Genomic DNA, 6276 nt, shown 5'->3' on the forward strand with positions numbered 1-6276 from the left:
CCGCTTCCGGGCGCGGCGGGCGGGGGCCGGACCCTCGGCGCTCGGAGCGGCGGCAGGAAGCGCTCCGCTCCCGGGAGCTGGGGGCGTCGGCCGCGGTGGGGCCCGGGCCTCGCTTTCCCCGGGCTGGGCCTGGTTGCCCGCTCCGTGGAGCGGCCTGGTAGCCCTGGGGGGGGTGGTGGTGGTGGTGGAGAAGCACTCCGGGATGAGCGGGGCACGGGCTGGGCTCTCTCAGGCCCGGGCAGCTCCGGGGGCTTGGCTTGAGGTGTACGGGCTGGAAAATGTCCTCTCCCGCACGGGAAGGAGGTGGGGGGTGCGGCTTGGCTTTTGCCTGCCAAGGTGCGAGGTGTCTGGCTCACTCCAAGGCCATCCTCACCCCGTGCCAGCGGCGGCCCTGGTTTTGGCTGGGGCGGGAGCCAGGGCTACCTCCAGGGCTGGTGTTGACATATGTTTCTCTTTCTCCTCTGAAACCTCATCAAGATGCATGTACTGCAGCAGCGTGTAGCATAAGATGTGTTTTAAAGGTTTGTTTTAGTGATCTGGACTTTGGTAGTGTTTTTTATTTTAAGTGGATAGAGCTTGCAGCTGGTGGTGACGGTGGGAGACACTCGTATGGCCAGGTAGCTGTGAACATAACAACCAGCGTTGTGAAACCTGTGCTTAATGAAGAATTGCAAAATGGTCAGAATTCCTGTTGTTGCCCTGTCTGTGTGGGTACTGCAACCGGTGGAGCCGGAGTGGCTTTGCTCCCCTCTCTTGACAAGGCCTTCGCGAGGAGGCCATGTTAGATGACAACTGAGCAGGCAGAAGTAGTTGGCTCTGGCCATCTGTGACTGTCTTTGTCTCCTGCTCATCTGTGTTCCTCCTAGGACAGGGGGTGCTAGCTGTCTTTATTCAAAGTGTTAAATCACAGTGCTCCAAACATCCTTCTTTTTTTTTTTTTTTTCGTTTCCCCCCCTTGTGAAGGGTGTTTAAAACCTGGATCAGGCTCCTCATATTGCTAATCGGAATAACTCAGTAAAGCACTTAAAGCTTTCCCTTTCAGTTTGTGAAAGGGTCTTATGCAAAACCAACTTTAGATAGAAAGCCTTTGTATTCAGCTTGCTATACGTGGAGAATCCGTTGTTCTGCTTTGTTAACTGTTCCTTCTTGTTAGTGCAGCATTATGGGGAAGGCTGTATGGGCAGACTTAGGTCTGAAGCAGGTCCTGTGGGTGCACGTAAGGCTCGAATCAGTATGTTACCAACTGTCGAAATAATTCTGTGTTTAAACTGTTCACTTGTTTTATGCTTCGGTAACAATGAGGAAAAGCACTTTTAAATCTTGGCAAGGAATAAAAACTACTGTGATGCAAGATAAAACATGTTTGCAGTCTGGTAACATGTTCTAGGCAGAAATCTTAATAATTAGATTTGCATACTTTGAACTTGGTTATTCATGACCTGCAACTGATGCTCTTGGTTCATTATATATCCTGCTTTGGGGTTATTTATTTTTCTGGAACTGATGGCCTGGTTTTGGGAAGTTGATTGGGCTTTCATTGTTAAATAGAAATGTTGTGGAAGTCCTAGAGTGTCTGGAGTATCTAAAATGGAAACCATAGATCTTCTACTAAAAGAACAATAGTAAATAGAAACGTCTGAAACTCCGAGGGGTTTCCCTGATGAGTGTGCAACTGCTTTCCTTGCGTTCCTGTAAAGCATATGAAAGGTCGATGTGAAGTGACCACTAATCCTGATGTAAAAGTTCCTTCTGGTTAAGATGCAGCTGTAGTACTAAAATAAATTTCCAAGTCGTATGAGCCCAGGCAGCTGGACATCTTAATTAAAATCTTTTCAACACGTATCTGTTACCCTGGGAGCTTCAAAGTTAATACAGCATATTGATGTTGCTGGGTTCCTGCTCTGCTGCTGGCTCCTGAGAACTTGTTCGATATATGAATATGCATCGTCGCAGTTGGGTGTATGTAATCTGCTTGATGCTAGTGTGAGTGCTCACAGCTTTTAAAAGTCATCTATGGGCTTGTGTGCTTTTAGCCCTCTCTTTCCTCTGCCTTTTGTGGTCAGCAGAGCTTTCACGCTGTCATTAGCCTCCATCATATGAATGTCAATGATTCGAGCTCCTGGAGTAATAGTCTGTGAGGAGAGATTGTAGGGGGGTGTAGTTATCCTCACTCTTGAGGCTCCGTTCCTGAGGAAAGAACAACACTTTCTCATGTACAAGGTGAAGGTGCTGTCAAATTAAATGAAAGTTAAATTGGTTTCTTGTACTCAGGGTAGCACAAGAAGCTCTCTTTAACCACTTAAGAGTATTGTAGATTTCTGCTTTGGCTCCTCTCACCCCATTATGCTAAATGCAGATGAAAACCCCCACTATTTCTAGTGTTTCATGTATGACAAATGAAACAATGTATTGACTAGATAAGCTTTTATGCTTCAGTTTTAAAGAAATTTAAAGTATTTTTACATTTCTGCAGCCTATCTTAATTTAATTAGCGGCTTGCTTCAAGCCCAGTTTAAAATAGCTCACACTGTACTGCACACACCACATACCATCGGAGTGTCTGTCAGAAGGGGTTACCCCTAGAAATGGTGGGTAAAACCCTTTCACTGGGGTCTCTCCTCGGGCACAACGTTCTCCCTCCCCGAGTGCGTGTGCCATCTACGTGCAGTGGTAGCTGCCTCTTAGAGACCCCAGGGCATCTTTGTGATGGTCTGCAGGTAAACACTTAAGATAAATGACAAAAGTGACATTAGGGCAAGATGTTCCCAGCTGCTGGGGGTTGGATTGTTGTTGGGTGGAAGAACTGGGGTTATTTATCCAGTCCTGGGTGTGCAGTAAACTGAAAACAGTGAATAAGAGAAGCAGAGTTTGCTGTCATGTAATCGATCTTTGTTATCTTCTCTTTGAGTTTCAGATAGTGACTTCTGTTTTGAAGAGTTCTAAAACTTCAGAATACTGTTTGGGCTGTTTTCTCATCAGTAAAGGAGTTGTCCTTTTCTTCATGTATTGACTTTTCTTCTGAACAAGTGACATTTTATAAGAGAAAACAAAGAGTTAGTCTTGTAAAAGCTTTTAAAACCCCTTGTTCTATTTTAAGCTCTTGTGCTGATTATTCGCCCCGTTGCTTCTGAATGTTACGGTGTGGTTTGTAGCAGGAGGGTTGTTCTGTGGCTCTTGAAAATCCAAACCAAACCCGTGTTTAATGTAGCAGTGGGGGGGCTTCCTCTGTGCCTGGGGCTGGTGTGCAGGTACCGCCCGTGTCTGTGCTCAGACGCCTGTGCCTGTGGTCAGATGGTGTGGTATCAGTGCGTGTTCTCAAAGTGTAGACCAAACTATGGCAGGGTGAAGGATTTTGCCAAGGGAATAAATACAGTGTCAGAGCAAACTTTAGGCGGAGCGGAGGAGTGGGACTGGTGGGGGCCGGGGGGCAGGCGGCGGTGGGACGGGGCTGCTCTCACTCCTGGTGCCAGACTCACAGCAGTAGCTACGGCTGCCAGAGTTGTCTTGATTTGTAATGAGCTGTTCTGAATTGCTCAGCCCTTCTCAAGTTGAAAGATGCTGTGCTGTGTTCCTGGCCAATGATGAGTGTTCTGTTTCGGGGGGGAGGGATGACAAAAATGCTCCTGCAGCTTTGGATGTAAGGAAAAAGGGCATCTGCCACTTCATGAACTGGTGAAACTCTTTGCCTTGGGCCAGCAGAGGTTGGTCAGCAGCTGAATGCAGACGGGCTTGGATTTGACAGTGGCTGAGCCCTGGTTGTGGCCCACCTTGGTGTGATTGAGCAGTTGGCTCGAGTTGAGTAATTTATTTTTAGTGCTTGTGAAGTGTTGCTGAGCTAAAGGCTTAGTTCCTCTCAGAAGGATCCTCTTCTTCCCTGTCCTGGGGTTGTTAACCTTTTCTCAAGCACCTACCTACTGCTGACAAGCTGCTGGTTGCCCCACAGGCTCTGAGTCCTGCAACTGTCCTCTTTCCTGCACTAACAGCAGTGAGGAGCCATCTCTGTGACCGCTGTGCACACAGGGTGTTTCCCACTATGCAAAAATGTGCCTCAAAATAGAGGAACTTCTGCCAGGGCCTGTTCTACCCCTGTTAAATGTGCCCGGCCATTGGTAGGAGGGGAGAAGCACCCAGGCTAGTGTGTGCCATCCTTTCTGGTGTGTGTGAACAGGAGTAGAGGGACAGCTCGTATTTTTAAATATTAACAATATGAAACTGAGCTAATAAAGATAGTTTTTTTTTTTTTAATGTGGTATTAAAATCCTGAACAGGATTTTGTTGCACAGCAGTGTAAAACAGCTTCCTGTAGAGTATGAAAGTGAAGAGCAATAATGTCAGATTAAAATGCCTTTGACAGACTAGACCTGAGTGCGAGCCCATGTGCTTCTCGGGGTTCGACCTGGGGTGGGTTTTCCCGGTGCTGAGGGCTGGTTTTGAACAGTGTAACCTTGACCAGAGGGATAGCAGAGAAAATGACACTTTTTCTCTTTGCTGTCGAGTCTGGCACAGTTCAGGTGGCTGCTCTGAGCCGGGTGGGCTGGAACTGGTGTGGCAGCAAAGAGCCCACCTGGTCACTGTCTCACCAGGCTGCACAGGCAGCTTTCTTGTTTTGAAACTTAGGACTAAAATGGGATGACATGGCTTTCCCCTTCTTTTTTTGAAGTTACAGAACTTGAAGTGTGTTGGCAGTTTAGGTTCAGGCGTTTAAAAATTCCCCCATGCAGCTGCTTCACTTCCTGCCTTGTGTGTGTCTCTGCTTCACCAGTTTGTAGTGAGGAGCCTTTATGAAGAGGTGCAAATTAGTTGTCAATTTTTACATAGATAAAAAAAGAAAGTTGCATTAAGTGTAGAAAATATTAGTAGACCTCAGACAGTTGCATTTTGAGAAGAGATCTCTTACTTATTCCTTGGTTATTCACAGTAACTCATCTAGAAACAGGTGCTTCAAACCACAGAAGATGTTGGGATTTAGTTTTACATAGTCCTGCAGGGAGTTGGACTTGATGATCCCTTCCAACTTGAGATATTCTGTGATTCTCAGAGTGGCAGACTTAGGGATGCTCCAAGGTGCCTGACACTGGTATTGGTATCGTTATGGGAACACCTGTTTGAGACACATTCTGTGGTTTTCAGGACCAACATCAGCCTGAGAGCTCAGGTAGGGCTGTGGTGGTGCCAGCCCAGCTCCGTTGGTGATGGTGGGTCTAAGTGTTTTCCATTCCTGTGTCCAGTGCCAGGCTGAGAGTGTGGGTCCGGGCAGCTGGAGCGTGCTCTGCTGCTCTGGGTGTCTTCAACCTCACATTGAGACCTGCTGCAGATCTGGGTCTGTACCCCAATTCTTGTGTTCCTGTTGACATCAGCTTGTAGTACAACTGAGGTTTTTTGGCGTTATGTCTCTTAATTATACCTTCCGTATAAACCAAATAGCAATGCTGTTTTTTGGAGATAGTTCTCCCTTGTGGAGTGCAAAGTCTGAGATAAGATTTAAAGGATTGCCTGACTTGTTAGCAGCAGTTAAAAAAACAAACCAAAACCCAAACAACCAATGCTTAAAAAGAAGGGTATCTTTTTCAAGATCCTGAACTGATACGATATGTGATTGTTTCTTCAGTTTATCTCTTCCGCTTTTTGCAGGTTTTGCCTTGGGCTTCATGATTTCTTTTGTTCTAAGGGAGTGCAACTCCTGTGCTGGTTTATAGCTTGACAGCCTTTTCCAGCTCTGTTTAAGCCTTAAGCTCAATTTGGAAACTTTGGGAGCAAATGCATTTCTGTTTATCGCTTGTGTGCCTGCAGCAGCCCGAGCTGTGGGCAGGACAGACTGGTCATCCTGGCCACCAGGTGGTTTAGAGTGTAATATGTTCTTTTAAATTTCTTTTACCACATTGCTGGCATAGAAGTGGTGGATGTGTTTAGTTCTGGGGTGAGGTCTCCATGAGAAAGGTCTCTGGCAGGCTGAAAGGTGGGCTTTGTGCTGGAGGATGGAGGTAGCATTTGCCTGTGGGTGCTGTGCATGGCAGAGGAGAACCCTGGCCATGGTAATACTGCTCTTGAATCCAGGATTGCCTTCTGTGCCAGTGAGTCTTCCTGGAGCTCAGCTCTTCATCAGAGCAGTGTCTGGTGGTGTTTTGCATCACAGGTTTGTGATGATATCAGTGTGCCAAGAGGTCCAAGGTCTTACAACTCTACTGTTGACATCTGAGCTCATGCAATCTCTCCAGAAGTGGTTTGGGTTCTTCCCAGAGAACTGGTGCCTTGTGCACAGTGGTCTGTGTGATGGAG

Source organism: Calidris pugnax, unplaced genomic scaffold (assembly GCF_001431845.1).
Source record: "Calidris pugnax isolate Ruff unplaced genomic scaffold, ASM143184v1 scaffold152, whole genome shotgun sequence".
Classification (NCBI taxonomy): Eukaryota; Metazoa; Chordata; class Aves; order Charadriiformes; family Scolopacidae; genus Calidris; species Calidris pugnax.